We start from the raw sequence: 7,479 nt of genomic DNA, 5'->3' as shown, positions 1-7,479 counted from the left end.
TTGAAACAGGGGCACAGAGCACCATTTATAAAAAGTCTTTTTGTAGTATTGCTCATAAGAGCAAAAATTAGAAATATGTATGTGTCACTTAACAAGGGAATGGATTAAATCAACGTACTAGAACATACTTAAAGATTCATCTTGGGATACTTCAGTGTGTTACACAATGTTTTTAAGACTGAGAATACTGCTAGCATCATTGAGCACTGTCCAATCTACAGTTTTATGAATATATTGAATTTTAGGGAAATCCATACCAAATAATTCTAAGTAGTAAAACCTTACATAAAATCATAGATTATTACTGGTTCATCCTAAATATAAAAAGTTACTATATTAGAAATCTAGGGGGAAAATAGACAGAGAAGAAATTTTTGTTAAATTCTACATTTAAAAAAATTATCCATTATAATTATTTCAAAACAATAAGTCATTGCTGGTCCAAACCAAAGTCTGGTAGATAACAGGAGTGAAAAAAAAAAACAAAGCTTGAAACCTAATGCTTTATTTGAATGGGAAGAGGCAGGTTAAAAAGAAAATGAAGATGCCCAGTGCCGCAAGAGTAAGAAAACAGGAAACCACCAAGAACAGCAAAAACAACACGCATCAAAGAAAACTGGCATAGCTTCACATGACAACAACTGAGCACATGTGGCAGACCATGTGGAATGCCTGCATCTTGGAGTAGATGGAAGTGGGGTAAGAAACAAACTAAAGACCTAACCCTCATCTCTTATTCCTTCTGGGTTAAGTTAATCATTTTGTTGTAGTATGTAGATAATATGATCACCCAATCAGCCATCTTAGTGTAGAGATGCCCTGGATCTCACACTCATGGCAACAAATAAGCTGTGGTCTGTGCTAATAATAATAAACTATTGACAATTCCTGGTAGAAGGGGCCCATGACCAGGTTCACCAGACCCCTGCCAGGGATTCCAACCATACTGTATCCTCTCTCTACCAGTCACAATAATCTCAGGACATACTGTGAACACAGGAAGTAGACTTTTAACTATGAAATTCCATTATTCAGCATCCACATAGTTCTCATTCATGAAGACGTGGGACTTTGTGTCAATGCAGTTGTTTTAGGGTCACTCGTGTTCCTTCAAGTATCCATTCTCCCATGCTTCTGGAAATACAATAAACACCTTCATTTACCAAGTTGGGCTTTGGCGGAATTCTTATACTGGCCTAGGCAGTGACGTGAATGAGAATTTCAGGCACATAGGCTCTGAAATTTAAACATTTGGTGGCACAATTTTGGGGAGCTGAGGAGGTGTGACCTTGCTGGAGGAAGCATATCACTGGAGATAGGCTTTGGGAGTTCACTACCTCATGCCACTGCTTCCAATTGTGCTCTCTCTCTTTCTCTCTCCCTCCCTCCTATAGTGATGAGGCAAGCAGACCTGCTTTTCGTCCCGCCTGGCTCCCACACAGCTAGCTTAGCCCCAGAAATAACAACACACAAATTGTATTCTTTTAAACACTGCCTGGCCCATTAGCTCTAGCCTCTTCTTGGCTAATTCTCACATCTTGCTTAACCCATTTCTAATAATCTGTGTAGCACCATGAAGTGGTGGCTTACTGGGAAAGATTCAGCATGTCTGACCTGGAGGCTGGCTCTGTCGCATCTGACCCACTTCCCTTCTTCCCAGCATTCTGTTCTGTCTACTCTACCCACCTATGTTCTGACCTATTGATGGAGGAAGGTCATTGGCTAATAAAGGAACTGCCTTGGCCCATTTTATTGGTTAGAAGATAGGTGGGAGGAGTAAACAGAACAGAACGCTGGGAGGAAGAGGAAGTGAGCTCAGTCTCGACAGCTCTCCTCTTGGGAGCAGACGCCTGAGAGAGATGGACATAGGCTAGAATCTTCCCGGTAAGCGCACCTTGGGGTGCTACACACAGACGATTAGAAATGGGCTAAATTAATATGTGAGAATTAGCCTAGAAGAGAATGGGCCAAGCAGTGTTTAAATGAATACATTTTGTGTGTTGTTATTTCGAGCATAAGCTAGCCGTGCGGGCGGCTGGGGTGCTGGGGACGCAGCCCCGCCGCCCTTATTACTACGACCTATCAGGTCAAGAAGTTTTCTTTATTAATCAACCAATGAAACAACAGATATATAAAGACTCTTCTACATCATCCCTCCCTTCCTCCCTCCCTCTTCTCTTTCTCCTTCATGCTTTCCTCTGAAATGTGTGTTCTTGTCTTCCTGCTCCAACCACCATGCCCACTACTTACTGCCATGCTTCTCTGCCATGATGGACTGTTATCTCTCTAGAAATATGAGCCCAAATGAACTTCTGCTATGAGCTGCTTTTGTCCATGGCTGTTTTGTAAAACCAGCAGAAAACTGACTAATACAGTATGTCGATGGCTTCCTACCTAGGGAGAACAGTAAGATGCTTGCCCGGGTCTCCTCAGGCAAAATTAAATCAACAATCTCCTCCAAAAAGACACTGCAAAAGATTTCATGCTCAGTGTTCGGTATTCATCCAAATGCAGATTCACTGCAAAGAAAGGACTAAGAGACATTTAGTTAACTTCAACCCAATTTAGAAGCTGTTGCAATTCTCCTCTCATCCAGTACAGTAAAACCTAACTTCTTGGCAAGGCATCTGAAGCATAAAGTGATACGGATGATGAGGGGAATGGACAGTTGTAGAGCCAAAGCTCACCACTTGCCTGATACCTTGAAATGTAGGCAGTGTGCTGCAAGTTACTTGTTAGCAGCATGGACTAATTTGTTGCCAGAGTTGAAGTGATGATTGTAGCTCCCACCTGGCAGTCTCAGACACAGTGAACAGACCTCCACCATGTTAGATTATCCCGAGCCGAAAGGCAAAGCAGCCTTAGTCCTAGCCATGTTGCTTTGCATTTTAAGAAGCAGTCCCAGTCCCAGTCAGAAAAGGATTACAGATATGCAATAAAGACAGATTCAGATAAAAAAAAAGAAAGACCTCTAAGTGGGCTGGATTTGAAGATCCGTGCAGATGCCCATGGCGGCGGCGGAGGAACGAGAATAGGACTCCGCAGAGCCTCCTGGCACTGAGACACTCCTGGATGAGGTGCTGCGGACCCTCTACGACCTGGAAGAGACGGAATGTGAAACAGAGCCTAAAAGGATCAAGAAAAAGAGAGAAAAGAAGAGAAACGTGGAGACCACAGCAGAGGTTACAGCAGCGCCACTCCCCCTGCCTAGATCTCTCATAAAGGGCCAGAGGAAGAGTGCTTCCAGCTTTTTCAAGGAACTCAGAAAAGAGCTACACTGCTTCCGCTACCCTCTCAGCACCCCCTTCAGGAGCAGAAGTCCCTGCTACTAATGCAGTGTCGCTCTCTGCCCCAGAGAACAACAGCAGGCTCGTGGACGTGGTGGAGTTTCAAAGCAGATGTAAAAGAAAACTAAAACCGGGTCAAGAAGAGCATGCAAAGGATAAAACAAGGGCCCTTGAAAAAGATGTGGGTATTCAAGAATTTAACCTAGAAAAGGCTAGAAAAGGCTCGTTTGGAAGTACACCGCTTTGGGATCACGGGCTATGGCAAAGGAAAAGAGAGAGTCCTGGAACGGGAGCGAGCTATCGTGCTGGGGACTAAGGCTCCCAAAAGAAGTTACGTGAATTACAAGGTTTTACAGCAACAAATCAAAGGGAAAAGGAGAGCGCAGGAAAAAGAAGAGAGATTGGCCTGGGACACAGACATTTTCAAGAAAAAGAAGAGGAAAGTACAGGAGGACAGGAGATCCAAAAAGTCGGCTCCCAGCATTTTGTCAAATGGACAAGTTGGAAAATTCAGAAATGGGACATTGATTGTAAGCCACGCTGATATCAGGAAAATAAATTCTTCCAGAGTAGCAAAATGATGAACTTTGTCAGCTCCAGAGAAGAGTAGGAACCGTGACAGCGCTGACACAGGACCACTGAACTGCAGATCGCACTTCAAGTCCCTCGGGGTCTCTTCATGAGGAGCAAGAAGGATAAACAGGGTGGTGACCTGCTGAGTGTCGGCCAGGCCCAGGCTCCACTCGGGTTTCTGGTTGCTAGTGTCAGCACACTTGGTTCCAGTCCTCCTTTTCACAGTTTCACTGTCTCCTGAGTGTTTGTGATTGCCATTACAGTGCCTTTTGGACTTCTGATGACAGTGTTACTATGTCATGAAAGAACTAAGAACTTTTGTCATCTTTCTGTTTTCTGGAAAAGCAGTTCTATTGTCAACCTACTTTGTGTAAAATCCATTTTGTAAGAATTTTCAAAAAAAAAAGACCTCTAAATGGGCCACAGTATTGGATATATATATGTGTGTGTATATATATATATATATATATATATATATATATATATAATATTTGATGGAGTTTAAGAGTAGTCATAATTATAGTTTTCCTTAGTTTTGATAAAAGATAAATTAGATATAAGTATTGTAACCATAATTCTTGCTTGATAACTGTTTTGTTATATGTAATTTTACTATGTTTAAGTCAAAACCTTTCTTTTTATTTATACAGAAAAGGGGAGGTGATGTGGAATTCCCCTCTGTATGCTGTTAATATGTTTTACTATCTTTGGTTAATAAAGAAGCTGCTTTGAGCCTGCACAAGGCAGAATAGAGCTATGTGTGGGAAACTCAACTGAATGCTGGGGAAAGAACACAGAATCAGGGAGAAGCTGTGGAGCCACCAGAGGAGAAAGATACAAGCTGCCAGACAGAACCTTGCCAGTAGGCTATGAGCCTCATGGTAAAATATAAAATAATATAAATGGGTTAACCAAAGATAAAAGAGCTATCTAGTAATATGCTTAAGGGATGGACCAAGCAGTGATTTAAATAAAATAGTTTCTCTTTGTTTTGTGCTCTGAGCAGTCGGGAATGAACAAGTGGCCTCCACCCACACATCACCTTGTTCCATAGTAACTACATAATGTAACATGCAAAATATGTTCTGTTTTCTGTGACATCAATAATTTGATTCTGTGCCAAAGCCTCTTCATTCTACAGCAAAGACTGAACAATTAATAGGGGCTTCTAATCCCCACAAAACCTCTGGGAGATGCTGTTACTACACATTACTCAGTTCAACAGAATGCCAGAGAGAAAGAGACTGAGTGATCAAGAGAGGTGGTGAAGGGAGATAAAGGTAGCCTTGAATGTAACTTCGTGTGTCCAAGGGATGGACAAGAATGACAATCCAGTCTCCCAACTAAGCTCCTCTGAGCAAGTGACCTCTCTCCCTTTCTATCCCATATTTCTACCGGTCCTTTAATATTAAATCAATGTTTTTGATACTTCAAACTCTCTGATTGACAACTCTACATTTTCAGATACATATTTAGATGGAAAAAAAAGTCTTCTTCCACGAGTGAATATGTAGTTTAAGAGAATCAGAGGATAAGCAATTTAAACACACGACTAGGGTTATGTTAGATAGGACATTACAAGACTGTCTCCAAAGGCAATAAAGAATGGAAACTGGGGATAAACTCCACTGGTGATTTGGGGGTTGTCTCACGCACCCTAACTAGATAAAGAACTTCTCCCCACCAGCCTGTTCGAGGGCACAGAGGTACCCTCCTGGTAGCAACCCCCCCCCCCTTTATCTAATTTGTCGTAATAGGGGCGTGGTAGTTCATGATCTCGTGCCTGTCGTTTGGGTCTTGGTCTGCAGATAATTAGAACCACCAGCCTCCAGCGCAGCTATGAACTTGGAGCAGGTGTCCAATGAGGAGAAGTTGAATCTGTGCCAGAAGTACTATATTGGTGGTTTTGCATTCCTGCCTTTTCTTTGGTTGGTCAACATTTTCTAGTTCTTCGGAGAGGCCTTCCTCGCCCCAGCAGAGCAGAGCAGAGCCAAATCAAAGGCTGTGAGTTCTAGGGCACCAGCAAAATACAAACAAAACAAACAGGGTAGTGGGTGGTTGGAGGGATGATAGAGGCTCCAGACCTCTGGGAGATCTCTGGCAGGAGATAAAAAGGCGGGCCTGGGAGAGGCCAACTCTTACTACCCTTGTTCTTCGTTATAGATGTTTGGCGCTCAGCTGTGGGCTTCCTCTTCTAGGTAATTATTCTCACCACCTGGATCACCATCTTCCAGATCTACCGGCCCCGCTGGTGTGCTCTTGGGTACTACCTTTCCTTCACCATTCCCCTGGGCACCCCTTGACAACCTCACAAGCTGGCAACCTGGCCATCTGTTCTTTCTCCCAGGATGGGCTTCTCTGCTCTAAGCTTTTTCTCAAACCCTGAAGACTGTCTCTCCCCCATTTCCCATCTGCCCCAACAAATGACCCTAACTTTAAAAAAAAAAATGGAAACTGGAAGGAGAACTTTTTTGTTTTGGTTGTTGTCAACTTAACACAAATCTAAGCATATCTAGGAAGAAGGGATTTCAATTGAGAAAGAATCCCCTATAAGATTATTCAGTATAAAAGCCTGCAAGGATTTTTTTCTAATGGATGGTAAGAGCCTAACCAGCTCTGAGGGTACCATCCCTGGGCAAGTGGGTCCAGAGTGTGTAAGAAAGGAAACTTAACAAGCTAGGAGGAGCAGGTCAGAAGCATCACTTCTCAGTGCCCTCTACTTCAGTTCCTGTCTCCAGGATCCTGTCGTGAGTTTCTATCCTAACTTCCCTCTGTGATGGAGTGTGAATTAAGGTTTGTAAAACAGGAATAAACCTTTTACTCCCCAAGTTGCTTTTGATCATGTTCTTTATCACATCAACAGAAAACCTAACTAGGATGCCTTACCTATTCACCCACTGGTGAAATCACATGTGTCCATGTGTACTACAAAGGATATTAAGATGATAAGATTCCCTAATGAAAAGGTCAATTGTTAAATTTGACATTTATTGTCAGGGATTCAACTATGGTCGTCACCAAGTTCCCAAAGTATAAGAAACAAAATTGATTCTGCACAAAGGAATGCAAATACTAACAGAAAGTGGATACTTTGAGTTGGTAAAAAAGTTAAAAGGCAAATATTTTTAGAAATTTTATTTATCCTTTGATAATATTGTACATGTATACAAGGTATCTTGATCATATCTAACCCAAATATCCCTTAACATTCTACCCAGATCCAAACAATTCTTTCCCCTTACACCTTTTTGTCTTCTTTTTCTTCTATTTCTACACTGTTTTTGTTTTAAAACCCACTGATTTCAGTTAGTGATGCCTGAGTGTGCATAGATGTGGAACTATCCTCCCACAGAGCATGGACAATCTACCAAAAGCCATGAGCCAAAAGAAAACGACCCTCCTCCTCCAGAAGCCATTACTTACCAATAGCTCTTCAGCTAACTATGGATCTCTTGTTGTAAACATAGTCAGTTTGTTATATAGAAGTAAGATGGCAGTGGCTAAGAAAAATGTTGGTTACCCCATATCTCTAAGGGGTGCAGGAGATTGGCTAATGTATGTCCTATGGTGGTCACCAAAAGCATTCACTCAAATCAGCTCAGAGTAGACATCAGCTGAT

The 7,479-nt window shown here is 42.2% G+C and overlaps 2 pseudogenes; both read left to right on the top strand.

Moving 5' to 3' along the window:
• Positions 1-3,002: 3,002 nt before the first annotated feature.
• LOC121449275 lies at positions 3,003-3,868 on the top strand (annotated as a pseudogene).
• A 1,831-nt stretch (positions 3,869-5,699) lies between these two features.
• On the top strand, positions 5,700-6,163 carry LOC121449025 (annotated as a pseudogene).
• The last annotated feature ends 1,316 nt before the right edge of the window (positions 6,164-7,479 follow it).

The sequence above is a fragment of the Microtus oregoni genome, unplaced genomic scaffold (genome assembly GCF_018167655.1).
Source record: "Microtus oregoni isolate MIOR12 unplaced genomic scaffold, Mior012 000006F_ref0000085, whole genome shotgun sequence".
Classification (NCBI taxonomy): Eukaryota; Metazoa; Chordata; class Mammalia; order Rodentia; family Cricetidae; genus Microtus; species Microtus oregoni.
The sequence above is the reverse complement of the archived record's forward strand: the minus strand, read 5'-3'. Positions and strand labels throughout refer to the sequence as shown.